The following is a 16,442-nucleotide window of genomic DNA, read 5'->3' on the forward strand; positions in this document are numbered from 1 at the left end:
CCCAGATGGGTTTTCCTCTGCGCTGCCAGTTGGCCTTTTTCCAGCGATTCAGCCATCCCCACAGAGCATTAGCTACCATCCATGAGTCAGTGTAGAGATAGAGCCTCGGCCATTTCTCTCGTTCAGCAATATCCAAAGCCAGCTGGACAGCTTTAAGCTCTGCAACCTGACTCGATCCACCTTGTCCCTCGGTAGCCTGTGCAACTTGTTGTGTGGGGCTCCAAACTGCAGCTTTCCATTTCTGGTTAGCGCCTACAATTCGACAGGAGCCATCAGTGAAGAGAGCATATCGTCTTTCAGTCTCCGGTAGCTCATTGTATGGTGGGGCTTCCTCGGCATGCGTTACTTGCTTTTCTTCTTCTTCAGACGATAATCCAAAATTCTCACCTTCTGGCCAGTTTGTTATAACTTCCAGAATCCCAGGGCGATTTGGGTTTCCAATACGGGCGCGCTGTGTGATGAGATTAATCCATTTGCTCCATGTGGCGTGATGTGTGGAGGGAACCTTTCCTTTAAACATCCACCCCAGCACTGGTAATCAGGGTGCCAGAAGCAGCTGTGTTTCAGTACCAATCACTTCTGAGGCAGCTTGAACTCCTTCATAGGCGGCCAAGATCTCCTTCTCAGTGGGAGTGTAGTTGGCTTCGGAGCCTCTGTAACTTCGGCTCCAGAATCCCAATGGTCGGCCTCGAGTCTCCCCAGGCACCTTCTGCCACAGGCTCCAGGACAGGCCGTTGTTCCCGGCTGCAGAGTAAAGCACATTCTTCACATCTGGTCTCGTCCTGACTGGGCCAAGGGCTACTGCGTGAGCAATCTCTTGTTTGATCTGAACAAAGGCTTGTTGCTGTTCAGGGCCCCAGTGGAAATCGTTCTTCTTGCGGGTAACCAGATAGAGAGGGCTCACAATCTGACTATACTCAGGAATGTGCATCCCCCAGAAGCCTATGGCACCTAGGAAAGCTTGTGTTTCCTTCTTGTTGGTAGGTGGGGACATGGCAGTGATCTTGTTTATTATCTCTGTGGGGATTTGGCGACGTCCATCTTGCCACTTGACTCCCAGGAACTGGATTTCTTGAGCCGGTCCCTTAACCTTACTTCGTTTAATGGCAAAACCAGCTTTCAACAGAATTTGGATAATCTTCTCTCCTTTCTCAAAGACCTCCCCTGTGGCCTTCCCCCATACGATGATGTCGTTGATGTACTGCAGATGTTCCGGAGCCTCACCTTTCTCCAGTGCAGCCTGGATCAGCCCAGGGCAGATGGTGGGGCTGTGTTTCCATGCCTGGGGCAGTCGGTTCCAGGTGTACTGCACGCCCCTCCAGGTGAAAGCAAACTGGGGCCTGCACTGTGCTGCCAAAGGAATGGAGAAGAAGGCATTGGCAATGTCAATGGTCGCATACCACTTTGCTGCCTTCGACTCCAGCTCATATTGAAGCTCTAACATGTCTGGCACAGCAGCGCTCAGTGGCGGCGTGACTTCATTCAGAGCACGGTAATCCACCATTAGTCTCCATTCTCCACTGGACTTACGCACAGGCCATATTGGGCTGTTGAAAGGTGAATGAGTCTTACTGACCACCCCTTGGCTCTCCAGTTTACGGATCATTTCATGTATGGGAATCACAGAGTCTCTGTCAGTGCGGTATTGGCGGCGGTGTACTGTTGTTGTGGCAGTTGGTACCTGTTGTTCTTCGACTCTCAGCAGTCCACAGCAGAGGGGTCATCTGAGAGACCAGGCAAAGTATTCAACTGTCTGATGTTTTCTTTCTCAACTGCGGCTATCCCAAAAGCCCAGCGATATCCCTTCGGGTCTTTGAAATATCCATTCCTGAGATAGTCTATGCCGAGAATGCATGGGGCCTCTGGACCAGTTGCAATGGGGTGTTTTTGCCACTCGTTCTCAGTTAAACTCACTTTAGCCTCTAATACAGTCAGTTCCTGGGACCCTCCTGTCACCCCAGAAATAGAGATGGATTCTGTTCCTACATACCTTGATGGCATCATGATATCTTGGGCCCCAGTGTCAACCAATGCCGTATATTCTTGTGGGTCAGATGTGCCAGGCCATCGGATCCACACAGTCCAGTAGATCCGATTATCCCTTTCCTCTTCCTGGCTAGAGGCAGGGCACCCCTATTCCTGGTCATGGCATACATTGTTCTCCTCCTGTATGTATGTTTCTGAGGTCCCTTCCAGAGGATCAGTCATATCATCATTCCTGTACTGTCTGGAGTTCTGAGAGACTGGGGCAACCTTGATTCTAGATGGGCTTCTTGTGGTAGGTGTTCCTCTTTTCAGTTCACGTACCCGGGCTGCTAAGGAGGAGGTGGGTTTTCCATCCCACTTCTTCATGTCTTCTCCATGCTCTCGAAGAAAAGACCAGAGGTTACCTTGTGGTGTGTATCCTCTCTCCCTGGCTGGGGGACGCCTGCTCCTAATGGCAGAGACTCTCGTCGGCTCTGGTGAGATATGATAAATTTCTTCTTTAAGTTCTTTTAATTTCTGATGGCCTTCTTCAATCAAGCTCCGGACTTGCTCAGCCAGTCGCGTTTCCACAGATGAGACATGGGTGCGAACTGGGGTGGTGACAGTGTCCTCGTAAATTCTTAATTTATTAGCCAAGACACCCACCTTGTCCTCACCTTCCCTCCATTGCAGTGTTGCCAGGTAACGTGAGCGCATCTCTGGTCCAAGCCGTGCAAGTCTCAGCCACATCCGTGATGTGCACTGGACATCATCTGGGCTTTTAGGAAATCTCTCGTTTTCTGAAAAAATGATCTCCAGCACAGCCAATTCCCTCAGGCGTTGGATACCTTGTTCTATTGTGCTCCATTTGCCTTGGTGCACTTGGAGGTCTTCTTTACAAAGGTATCTGTCTTTCACACTTGTCAGCGGTCGCTGCCAGAGGCTGAGAGGTTCTTGGGTTTTCCCAATCCCCTGGTCAATGACCACATCCCGGGACAGCGATCCCAGTTGCCTGGCCTCAATTCCATCCAGAATGGTGTCATTGGCTGCAGCATCCCAGATGCGGAGCAGCCAGGTCAGGATGGACTCGTTGGTCTGGTGGGTGAATTCCCTTCGTAGGTCATGCAACTCACCCAGGGATAGAGAGCGAGTGATGATCTCTATCTCTGTCTCCTCTGCTGGCTGCGAAGGCCCTGCTGCATCCTCGTCAGTCACTACACAGACTGATTTGCTCCTTGACTACTTCTTCTGAGTGGTGGCAAATGCTATTGGTTTAGGTTGTTCCAGTTCAGTAACGGTTTGTGTGGAGATGCTGACGGCACCTTTGGTTCCTTTCTCCTCTGTGACAGTCTGCGAAGATGTGGACACTGTTGCCTCACTTTTGGCTTCTTTCCCCTCTGGGGTGGTCTGTGTAGATGAGGACACTGTTGCCTTGTCTTTGGTTCCGTTTTCCTCTGTGACAGTCTGTGTAGACACGGACACTGTTGATTCATTTTTGGCTTCTTTCTCCTCTGCGATGGTCTGTGTAGATGAGGACACTGTTGATTCACTTTTGGCTTCTTTCTCCTCTGCAATAGTCTGTGTAGATGCTGATGATGTTGCTTTGCTTCTCTTTCCCTCTTTCTCTTCCTTAGGAACATGCTGTATCACACCAGGTAGTGTTTTGTTACTAAGTATGGTGCAGAAAAAACAAAGGGCTGTGCAGAGAAGAGAAAGCAGGGATGACAATAACATAATACTGTCCTTGGCATCCAGAGGGTACTCAATATTTTCAAAAACTGCTGTGTGGTGCCTAAAAAGCTGGAAAAAAAATCATTCTTTACTCCTCCCCACAGGGGCTGAGTGAGATTGTTGAGGCCCCAGATGTAGCATCCTAGACCAGGACACGAATCCAAAACTGGGTATATATTTTGAATGCTGTTCATTGCCTCAGAGTTTATCAAGCAATGGACGTAGTAGACCAATAAGGCAATTTTTGGTACCATACCCTGGTCTATACAGGAGCATTAAGACCGGCAGATAGTGCCCCATGTGTGGAAAAATATAGAGAGATAAGTATAAGACACATGTAAGCATGTTGAGCATCATAGCAAACAGGTGTCTTCTCAAATGCAAAACTGTAGTTCTGACTTTTCTCAGTGCCTCTTGCCCCATGTTGGGCACTGCAAAATAGGAAAGAAATTGTTGTGGTTTGAAAGCAAAATGAATGAGAGGCTCCAAGTCAGAGATATAATTTAATAAGAAGAAAGGTAAAAAGGTAAAAGTAAAATAAAATAAATACAATAACACAAAGGATCACTGACAGAGTCAGAATACAACCTGACCAGGATGGTGGAAGCAGTCTAGGTGAGGTGCTCTTCCTGAAGCAGTGATCCTGTAGAAAGGTCTGGGAGCTCAGGTCCTCTGGGAATCCAGTGGATAAGTGCCCTTGCACTGTCCCACATACCAGCTTATATCCAGGTGAGAATGCTTGGCTCCTCCCCCTGGGCGGAGCATCTCACAATAGCATGACAAGTGTGAAATGGGTCCTTGATGGCCCATTAACAGAGATAACCCCTGGAGGGAGTTACCTGTGACTCATGGGCCATTAGCAGGAGACACCCCAAAAGTCATTAGCAGAAGACACCCCAAAGGCGTTAATGGGCCATTAGCAGAAGAGGCAGGGGGCTTGGGAAAACACTAGCCCACCTGGTTTCAACAGTTCATGAAGATGGTGATAGAATAAATACTTTGTGTACATCCTACACTGCAACCCAGGACAGAAATACCCTTGCAGCACATGTTTAGATAAACCCAGTCATCCTCTGCTCTGCTATCCATAATTAAAGCAAACATTTTTATGAAAGTTGAGGCAATATTTAAGTTTTTTAGAACAAAATAATACTATCTAGAGGTAACAGCATTTGTCAAGCACTTAGGAAGCTACAACACTGAGACAGGAAAGTGTATTTGCCATTTCCTTCTATTTATGTCACATTTTTATCTTACAGTGTGTAAATACAAATTTAGAAAACATTAGTGACTTGAAAAAAAGTCAGAACTTACTACACTAGTTTGTGCTCAGGGAGGGAAACACAGGGCTCTTGCAGCTGGTAATATTGGTATCTTGTAATATGAAAATACAGCCAACTGCAGTTCCTTATCCTGTGATGAGGGTGGATATTTTCACCATGACAAGTAGTGTACATAAAAAATACTTACCTGCCCCAGGCACTTTAGTATTAGAGTACAATAAAAAAAAACAAAACACAAAGGAATGTGACTGTATTTGACTGTTCTGCACATCTGTTATGGTTAATGTTTCTAAGCATCTCCTGGAAAAACAATCAAAGTTGAAGAATGAAGAGAAAAGCAGCTGATAAATGAAACTAAGCATCTTGTCAAGAAAGACAAAAATGTGGTTAGAGGTCAGTGAAGGACAAGGGGAGGGAGAGAGTGGAAGAATTCTAGAAAATTTCTGGTTGGGCTTCCCTAGAAGGCTAAGGCAGAGAGCAGCCAGCAACAAAAACGCGTCTCTGAAGGAGCAAGGGAAATGAGCACTGACAGGATGTCAGGATCACAACAGGACAGGTGCTTCGTGCAAGTCAAACCCAACTCCCAGACAAGGAAACAGCAAGGCAAGCATTCCCCTCGCTCTGCTCCAAATAGCTCAGCAGCAGAGGAATTGGAAGAATGTTCTGTGGTTGGGAGATGTGAAGGGAAAGTGCCGGTGTCTTTCCCTCCCATCCAAACGCAAAAGCTGTGCTGCAACTAGAGGGGCACCTGGAAAATCATGAGGGAGTGTTTAGGAAGCCTGGTGGCAGGGCAGAAAGGGGTGGCAGTGCCATCAGGCACGCACAGGGAGCACAGGTATGAGTCACTAACAGGAAGTGCTAAAAGAATGGCAGCAGGAGAGCAGCAAGGGTTGGGAAAGAGCCCCATGTGTCAAAAGGCATACTGCAAATCCAACACAGAATCCTGGAATCATAGAATAGCCTGGGTTGGAAGGGACCTAAAGACCATCTCATTCCAACCCCCTGCCATGGGCCTTCCACCAGCCCAGGTTGGTGACCAAGGCTGATGAGGAGCTTTGCAGTGAGTTACAAACAGAAGACCAGCAGCTCCTAATACACCCAAACCCCCTTCTGTCTTGCTAGGGGTTTAAGTAAAACCCAACCCACCACCAGAGTACTTTTTAAATTGTAATTTCTGGCTGCTGGCAGGAGCCTGACTCTCTCACACCCTGCCTAAGGAAGGCGATCCTCTTCCCTTAATTTCTGCCTGAAAAAATGACCAACCCATGGCACACAGAACTTGCCAAGAGCAAACTCACACCCAGCTCTCCTCCTGCAGCTCACACCGCTTCCTGAAGGTATGTGCCCCTCATGGTCCAGCCTTGCCCACACGGACTGCAAGTTCCTTTGATTCTACTAAAACCACAAGGGAGGCAAGCAGCAGGCCTAAAGTACAATATTATCTTAATTCTTGAGTTATGAGGTCAGACTGGGTTTTCTTACAGCTGATCACCATTACAGATGTCCATCCTCACTACATCAAAAGCCATCTAAAGAGAGTTCTCTGTGGTCTCCCACAGGACAGCTTAACTCCAAGTACCACTGCTGCAGCCTGGACCAAGCTGGTCGCTTTCTGGTCTGTTTCTGGGAAATAAGAGAACAGCAGTGTACCCGATTTGTTAAGACAACTTTGCACATATCATTTTGTTTTGTTCCCCTCTTCCATTCTTGGAAGAAAAAAAGCCCAAAGACTTCCAATTTATGGTATATTTCAGTTTTAAACAAAGGCTAAGTTCACAGGACATGAGGGAAGCAGGTAAACTGCTAAGCAAATACAAGAACTGCAGTGAAAGAACAGCAGCAGTAAAAAAGAAAATTCCTTTTCTATTCAGGGTATTTCATAAACTCATGTTAATTCAGTAATTTTCTACCAGAACTCGTTCACTAGAATGAGTTCTGACAAAAGATTCTGCTACACTCTACCAACTCCTTAAAAATATATAAATCTATGTTCCCTTGTATGCTAAATAGCCTTTGTTATCTCTCTGGAGTATCAGGTTACCAATTCCAATCCCATTAACTGCATGAAAACACTGCATTGTATTCAGCATGACTGTTCTTTGTTATTCCTGTGCTCCTCTGTGCCACTTCCACTGCTCAAAATACAAAGTCTCCAACTCAGCTTATTCAAAGTTTCTGTCCTTGCTCCCAATGAAAACAGTGAAAATGCATGGATTGACCTGGAGGCACAGATGAAGTCCAGTGCAAGTTCTCAAAAAAAAGAAATAATCAAAAAACCACCACAATCACTTCCTGGTGGGCAAAGACAAGGGCATTCAACCACTGCCATATGTTTCTCTCCGAATGGGAATTATTATTCCAGGTACAACTTCTAGTTAATATTGCCAACTACACAGCTGCAGTGGCACATTTAAGCATTTGCTCTTTTGATTCCCAATATCAACTTCTAAATATTATCAGCTGTGGCATCTTCCTACTTTCTTCTCCAGGAAGACTGACACATGCAGGCACTGATGAGTTCCTTTTAACTTTCCCTTACATGTCACATAGAAGAGGGAGAAGAAAGACAAGGACAGACACAGATTTTACAAGTGTTTAAGTGCCTAAAAAGATGCAATTTAATATGGAACTGGGGGATTTCCATCATTGAGTGCTCTCTCCGCTGTTTGCAAGGAAAACTGATTTCTTTATAAAGTTCACTTAATGTCACACTAGTCAGAATTAATGTTAGTATTAATCTACTGGATAATTGCTATAAAGTCACTAATTGTCAAGATACATGAAGCTTTTATATGGCTTCAAATTTAGCATTTAAGAAACAGACTGACAAGCAAATATCTACCTTTTAGAATGCAGCAAATTATGCTTTGCTCTCAATCCCACTTTGCTCAGAAGAAGGTAATCACCATCAGCACAGGCATGGCAGGAAGGAGCGGAGAGGAGAGAAAGCAGATCCAATCTGTTGAAGATCTCCAAACAGCCCAATGACAAGAATAGCAGACCCTTCAACCCCTAAAGCCACGCTGTCTCCCCTTCAGCACAGACACAAAACATCTGCCTGCCCAGTGGAATTACAGCCTCTCTTTATCCATGCTCACGGAACTGCTGACTGACAGTAAAACCTAAAGTCTCCAAAGGTTCTTCCGGATACTCCAAACTCCTTTTGAACAACAGCTTGGAAACATTGACAAACACTTCAGGAATCCAAAAAATATTTTGGCAAAATATTTCCAGTTCACTTGAAGCAAAAGGAAGTTCCAGCTCCGAAGATTCCTGGGGAGAGCACAATACGAAGAAAGCATGGACAGCCTGGCCAGGTTAAAACTGGACAATGCAGAGGCACAGTGAGGTTCAGGCTGGAAATGTCAAGTACTGTTGCAGTAAGGGAAGTAAAACTCAAGGTTACCCCAAGTACAGCTTTCAAAGCAAGTAAATAAATTCAAACTCCAATGTCAAGCCTGGAGCAAGGGCAGAAGTTGGAAGCCAGTTGCATTACACATTTCTAGAAGTTTCCCTCCCCTTTCTGCTCAAAGGGGTAGTAAGGCATTAAAATGTTACATCTCAAAATACCATGAAACCATCATGACTGTCAACATGGGGAGAAAGAACTCTCCTTTCAAAGGCACAGATGTCACATCACACTACTAAGGAGAGAGCAATACCACAGCAGAGGACAACATTCAAGCTCACCTTTAAAACTGTGCTGCTTGCTTGCAGGTGAAAAACAAATCCTGGAGTGCCTCACAATTTTTCCAAGCTCAAATATCCTCTTAGTGCATCCGCATGAGCATTTTCCATTGACAAAGAAGGTTAAACCCTCTTAGCTGAAACACACATTGCTCTATCTACAGTGCTCATTCCAATCCTCAAAATTAATGTCAGTCCCACATAGAAAAACTTCAGGGATCTTCACAGGTTATCCATGGATTACTTGTAGCCTCTCTACTAATATTTCCTCTGACTTCCACTATCTGGGACTATACAGAACACACAGGCCATGACATGAAAATTCAGTCAGCAACGACAGGTGTAGACTGTCTTGCACAGCAAACTCCAATACTGGAATTTACATAAAAACGTAACTTATAATACCTGGAATTGGCAGCATCTTCCTTTATTATAATGCAGTACACTGGAGATTTTTTAGTTACCATGGATGAAGTTGTGAAAGTGTTTCCCCAAACTTAATTTCAAAGAGCATAACATAACTGGCTGCAATGTAACTTCACTACTTATGTTTTAGAGCTAAAATTAATCCGGTAATGCATATCACTACCTTTGGAGACACAAGTGACCAACAGATCATTCTTTATGAACTATACCACATGTTTTGAGAACAACAAAAAAAGAATTATCTAGTTATAAATACTTACTCATTTAAAGTACAGACCTAGCTCGCTACCCACACAGAGGAGACTACAGAGATGACCGTCTGTCCTCATTACCATTCTTCTCTTCTTGTGCTAAAGATAGCATGGTGAGTAAAAATAAATAAATCCTCAACAGCATTAGGAATTAGACAATGTCATGTTGAAGGATACCCGAAATGAGGAGCCTTATCTCTCCTGGCTGGCTGGGAGGGCAGGGGGGCTCTGACCCACAGAAGGGAGGTAGCACTTAAGCCTCCCCTAGGTGGTCTCTGCAGCAGGCTCTACTCCCAGTGTAATTGCCTGCCAGTCCTAACTGGATGCCTGAACACGCTGGAGCAGTTCAGCAAAGTATTTAAACAGATGGATGGTACAGGCCACTGGAACAAACCCCGTTTTTCCCTGGCTGCAGCTCTCTTTCAGCACATTCCTTTGAAGTCTGTGCCACTGAGGAATCAACAACAGCTGAGAAACATGTGTTATCATACAACACAGAGCGCAGCCACAGCGCTGCACAGTGAGATGCTTTTGTGCAATAATCCTGCACTACAGCAAGCGTTACAGGGTCTTCTGTTGTGGGTGAGCCCGTTCTCCAAGCACAACAAGAAAGTAAACAGATTCCTCCCTCCTTAAGGAGCGACTCAAACGCAGAAAGGTGAATTAAGCGGATTTCTCAAGCGCCTGCCAGTGGAAAGCTCACAGTGCCCTGCCTCCTGCAGTCCTCTTCAATACACTGACACTCTCTGTATTTATGCCATCACAAAGATGACCAGATGCTTGCAGAGAGCCAAGTCAAGTAACAACCCAGAGAGGTCTGCAGTTCCCCTGGCAGGTGTGACAAACCCCTGTACCTACAGCTCCAACCCACCTTCCTCTCCCAAGCAGGACAAGCTCTGTGATCTCAACTTCACAGGTGACTGACTGGAGAGAGATGGAGCAGGATGGCACTGCTCAGCACACACACACCAGTCAACCCCCTCCCCACACTTTATCAGCACAGAGAGAGATAACACACAGCCCTCAGAACAGTCATGGGAGAAAACAACATGAGCATCCCCCTTATCAGCCAGGAAAACCACTCCTGTCAAAGGCATGAGATCACCACACACTTTGAAGGGGAATGGGAAGGGTAGGAAGAATTAGTTATTTATGAAACTGGATTTGAAATTAGATTCACTGTCCAGATTCAGAAGCATGGAGCTGGCTATGTGCACATGCAGAAGAACAGCAAGTTAGACACACAGCACATACATACACACAAACACACCTCTACTTGTCTAGCAAGAACTTTCTACAGAGCCGAGTCTCATTTTCACTGAGGAGAGACAAGCAACAGGTTAGAGCCTCGCATTTACAAAGTATCCCAGTCTCAAACATTACAGGAAGGCAAGCACTGAGATAATAATAAATGTCATCACACTGTAAAGTCCCAACCCCACCATGAAAAAAATTACAGGAAAACTCAGGCTTTCAAAAAAGCCCCAGAAAACCCTAAAACATTTACATTTAATGCCAATATAGAAGTCTTAAAGACTTAAAAACCCAAGCAAAAACCCTAAAATTAGAAAGCAAACACACTGGTGGACTAAGCTAAGTTCATAATGAAAGACCTCACAAAATAAAATTACCAGGAACAGCAAGCATCACGCTGAGGGGGGTCCTCAACCCAGTCCCCACAGGACAGTTTTCCACCCTGTAATTCAATTTAACAGTTTCTTTCCGGAGAGGTCAATGCTGTGCTTCATATTCAGCTTGAGGCAGACTTATGGGACCATAGAAAAAGCACACACTGATACTGTAAGAGGTATTCAGGGGATAAAAATAACTCCAGTCTCAAAACCTCTGCAGCAGTGTAAAAATCCAATGTCACTCAAAATAAACGGTGATGCTCATGATCCCTACAACTTTCCAAGAAAGAGTATTAGCAGGAGCCAAACTACCACCTGATCAGCAATCAAAACCACAGCTGAACATTCACATGCAATTATTCTTACAAATCATGTGAAAAAGCACAGAGAATCGGGGAAGTCTCGGTATCCCGGGAGGTGCAGGCAGGAAGGCAGCTCAGGCAGGGGGTCACACTGCCCTGCGATGGCAGAAGCAGGAACAGAACCTTCCATCCCCAGTGTTCAGCTCCGTGCTCCCAGCAACTCAATCTCCTTCATTCCTTTTCAGAGCTTCCCTCAAACAGATTTTAAGAAGTTATAATAATCAACTTAATTTGGCTCTTCAGAATTGTTGCTAGTGTTTCCAGTAACAGCTCGAAGTACTTTTGAAACACTTTAACTTCTTGCTAAATATGACCTGGTATTTTTCTCCTCCTATTTCCCACTACCCCAAACTTTCTCATCTCCAGGAAAGATTAAAAACAAGGTTTATCCAAACAACGGATCAAATGCTGCTGGGGTCGTGAAGGTGGAAAGGATGGAGAGATAACTTAACTGTAAGAAGTGAAGTACTTTTATCTCTCAGCTGTCCTAAAGGGCACACAACTAAATATGATGAATCTCAAGCAGTCATTTCAGTTCCCTCAGCGTTTCACACAGTATCAAAAAAATTTTCTGCTCTAAGACTCAGAGAAGTATTTCCAATTTCATGTCTTGCCTGCTTTCCAATGAGATATAATCAAACAGAAAGTTAATCCGAAATTAAATTTTCTCTCTTCTTTAAAGAAAGCAGGAAAAAAAAAATAAGGCTGATTTTATTTGCAGTTCAGCCACACTGTGTTTTGGACTTTTGGCACGGTATCTATCAAAAGAGGCACTGTAACAGAGAGACGAACCACCTCCAATCAAAGGAGTTGACAGTTCATTCACAAGCTACATATTCTCTACTGAAAAAGACAGAGCCCTTTACTTTCACAGCACTTAACACAATCGCACCGCTCCCAAACACAATTAGCTGGGAGCCTGGAAGCCCTTAAACAGGTGTCTTCGCAGAAATCATTAGGCAATTGATTTGCTCGCTCTCCACAGCCCGGCAAACACTCAGTTTGAACGTGTGATACTGACTAGAGCTGAGGCAGAAACTCACAGGTCCGAGTCAGACTTCCTAAACCCCCGCCAGCGCTTTTAGCCACGGATGTGAGCACTTTCCAGCGATTTTGTTAAACGTGTCAACCTCCGACACACCTGCAGCCCGGGGATGGGAGGTGTGACAGGTGTAATTCCGAAGGGGTCACGGAAATCTGTAACCTTCCCCCGCCTCCTGGTTTTCCACACTGACGAAACGCACGAGCAACACCGAAATGCAGTTGAGGACTGCATTTAAATCACCATTCTGGAGGACAGAGAACAGGCTGGCACACACCGAACCAGCACAAGCCCAAACCAGACCCTGGAGCAGACCTCCCCAACACTTCAGAGCTGGAGAATCCAAGCGGCAGAATCCATTTCCTTACCCTTTAAAATTCATGCCTCTGTATTGTCCTACCGCACTGTACTACCTTAAGCTTTTCTCATCAGTAGTACCCCACGAGAAAAAAAAAAAAAAAAAAAAAAAAAAAAAAAAAAAATTGTCATGCATTCCCTGCTGGCAAAACACATTGTCTTCTAATCTTTCTTCTTACGGGGAAAGAAGAAGAGAGAGGGAGGGCTTGGGGCAGGAATAAAAGAGATTAATCGTGAAAAAACCGGCACTGCCCGGAGAAGGGGGAGAAGAAAAAAGACCAAAACAAACTGTCCACGTAGCAAAAGGGGGGAAAAAAATGAAAAGGAGAAAAATGGGTTTAATTTTCTTTCCGGTGACAGGAAGAGAAGGAGAAAGAAAACTGCTACAAAGATTTCCCAGCGTAAGAAAAGTAGGTTTTGAATTCCCTTCCTCAAGGACACCGAGAAATATGCCTTACTTTTCCACGCGATGCCCAAGGGAGAAAAACAGAATGCCAGGAGAGAGGAAAAGCCGGAGGAAGCCGGGAAGTAGCCAAGGAAGAAGCCAAAGGACAGGGGCGAGCGCGAGAGGGCTGGGAAGAGGCGAGAGGGGGAACGGCAGAGTCGAAAACGCAAAAAACCCTCCCAAAAAACAGGAAAAGAAACCAAGAAAAAAAACCATGAAAATCCGAGGGGAGGTGGGAAACGGGCGAGAGGGACGGGAAAGTTGGCGAGGGAGGAGGAGGCAGGGCAGGGTCACAAATCCCCGCAGCGGGGACGAGCCGGGAGCTGCCGGAGAGGGGACGCGGAGCCGGGGAGGGAGCGAGGGACGAGGGGAGCGGGGCAGGGGAGCGGCACTTACCGCCCGTCCCCTCGCTGGCCGCGCCGGCAGCGGCTCTGGGCCACCCGTCCCGCGGCGGCTCCCGGGCAGCGCCTGCGGCCCCGGCCCCGCCTCGCTGCCCGCGGGGGGCGGCGCGGCCCGAGCAGGGCCCGGGGCTCGGCTCGGCGCGGCCCTGCCCCGCTGCGGCCCCGCTCCTCCCCCGGCTCCGCCGCGCCGCGGGGCTGGGCGGGCGGGCGTCCTCCGCCTCCTTCCTGCCGCTCCCCGCTCCCCTTCACCGGGGGAGACATGTAACGGAACTGGGGCGCCAGCACGGCATTGTGGGAGCTCTTAAAGCCGCAGCCGCCCCCGCCGCCCCGGCGGCCTCGGGAGGCGGCGGCGCCGCGGCCTCGCCCCGGCGGAGCCCTCGGAGCCCTCAGAGCCGGGCCCGGCCCCGCCGCAGCTCGGGCCGCCCGCCCCCTCCACACCCCGCTCCCGGAGCGCAGGGCGAGCCCCGGAGAACTCACATTACTCTCTTGTTTGCCACGAGATTTTATTTATTTTTTTTTCCCTCACTGTTGTTTCTGGAAGGAACAAGAATGCCTTTGGTACTTGTTTGAACCGGGATGCGGGAAGCCGGCAGGCAGTGTTCTGTGGTGTTGCTGATCTGGATTTTGATGATGGAAAATTCCCCGCAGAAAAAAAAGTTATAAACCTCGGGGCAGCAAAGACTGCAGGCGGCTGTTCGGGGCAAAAAGTTTTGAGTATGAAGTTTTAATCAGTTTTGGGAAAATGATCATATAAAACAATCCAGAATCTATGTGGAACTGAAGTTGAGCGCTGTGGTGATGCTGCACAGGCATTCTCGCCGTCCGCAGGGCTGGCGCAGGGTCCGCGCTCAGTGGCAGCGGCTGCAGCAGCCCCAGCAGTCACTCCCGGCCCTTCCCTGGGCCAGTGGCCTTCCCAAAACTGCCTGTGCCCTGCCCAGGACACGCTGCTCACTTCAAGAAGAGTCTCATCAAAAGAACTTTTTTTTCTTGTTTGTGTTATCACTATTCCTCTTGCCGGTTTTGAGCATCCCGAAGTGTTTTTACAGAGGTGTTTGTTTTTTGTTTTTTTTTAATTCCTGATCCTTCAGAGGACAGCAGGGCTTTGCGTCCATGGAGGGTTTTGCTTCCAGACAAACAATGTGCGTGTGCTACACGGAGGACATTTTCAAGACTACATGCATAACTTCGGTTTTAGATACAAGCAGATAAATGTTTGTGAGATTTGGGGTTGGGGGTGTTTGTACAAATATTCCTAGTAGATCTGGACCTTGGGTTATGATCACATCTTTCTTTGTGGGTTCATTTTGCCAAGCAGATTTTTTGTAAGAACACCTCCAAAGTTCCTGCTGAAAAAGTCTTCAGAAGGCTATCACTTTTATTTCTTTGTCTTGGCCTTTTTATCCTCTTTTACAGGAAGAGGTGCTCAGCAGTCTGTGAGAACAGCCTTAAGCACAACATGAAGTGAAGGTGTTGTAAAAATGAGATTATTCTGTTGGGGACCATGTGCTTTTTGCGGTCAGTTAGATGCACACACTCACCTTCAGTTTAAGAAGCTTTAGAAAAACACTTGAGGGATAAAAGGAAAAAGAAATGGTGCTGGTGACCAATTCTGCATTCTACTAGATGAGACTTGTTTGCACTAGGCATTTTTTACTATGACTTTCAAAAATGTCAGACAACATCCTAAAAGCTTGATGCATTCCCTAGGCAGATTCTTTGTGGCAAAATATTTAACCAAATATACCTGTCAAGATCCTGAGGGCTGCTGTTCTCAGAATATACCACTGCTTCCTTTTGTTTTTCATGAAGCCTGTAAACACAGCAGTAGCTGTAAAACTAAAGGAAGAAATTTTGCCAAAATTCAGGCTTCCCGGGGACTCTAACCGAGTGAATGATCTGGGAAGCTATTGACGCTATATGACCTGGGAAATTATTGTTAGAAGAAGAAAAGCCTTTTTGAAGGAGTTAATGGTTTACTGAAAACAAGTACTTGGTAAGTCATTGAGTTTGTGTTGTTTGCCCGCTCCAGGTGTTCAGCAAAACCGGGGCCACAACATCAAACATCGTGTTTTCTATTCAAAGTTTACCTACCAATTAGTTTCTCAAGACCAACAAATAATTTTTATACACTTTCTGTGTAATTTCCTCTGAGAAAGTTTAGTGATTGAAAAACACCCCTTCATAGAGGGTCACCTTCATAATGGCCACGATTAAGAGATTTCTGAATGTTCAGCACATGCACAACAAGGCATAAAATGTTTATGCTCAGTGTTGTTGTGGTGTTTTGACTTGCTGGCTGAGGACTGGCATTTTTCATATTCTAATGTCTTATTTCTTCCTACTTCCGTTCTGCAATTTGGTTATGAAATCACCAAAGGGAATGCATTTCTGCTACTTCAAAATAGCTGTTCTGAATTTTTCAGAACAATTTTTGCATAGCTTGATATGACAGGACATCCAGAAAAGTCATCAAATACATTTTCAAGAGTGATTTTTTACCTCAAAAATGTGACTCTTTTGGATCGCGAAGTGGTGGCAAAAAGAGAAAATGGAATTTCAGTGTTGCTTCGATTGCATAAATTTGACCAAAAATTTGACCAAGGCTAGCACAGCATCTAGCACTAGATGACAGTGGTCATTTAAGCAAAAAGGGCTCAAATCCGGCCATGAAATGGGGCTAAAATTGTACAAATACCTCTCTTATGTAACATAGCAGTCCAGCTGCTCTTTTGTGAAATAACAAGATTCCTTGTTTCCCCAGAAAATTGGTTAAGAAGTTATGGAGTGATGCTAAATTGTACCAGCCAGGGGCAGGACTTTGTACTGGTGGGAGGTACCTCTGCTGTGACAATTCTTCACTC

General features: G+C 46.1%; 1 protein-coding gene across 2 annotated transcripts in view; it reads right to left on the reverse strand.

The window, feature by feature from the left end:
- Positions 1–13,645, reverse strand: part of RASSF8 (Ras association domain family member 8) — a 253,822-nt gene extending 240,177 nt beyond the window's left edge. For both annotated transcript variants that reach the window (XM_083859210.1, XM_083859211.1), the window contains exon 1: positions 13,577–13,645. The gene's annotated coding sequence lies outside the window, so the exon portion shown is untranslated. The remainder of the gene's footprint in view (positions 1–13,576) is intronic.
- Positions 13,646–16,442: the final 2,797 nt, after the last annotated feature.

This window comes from Zosterops lateralis, assembly GCF_965231275.1.
Source record: "Zosterops lateralis genome assembly, chromosome: 4".
Taxonomy (NCBI): Eukaryota; Metazoa; Chordata; class Aves; order Passeriformes; family Zosteropidae; genus Zosterops; species Zosterops lateralis.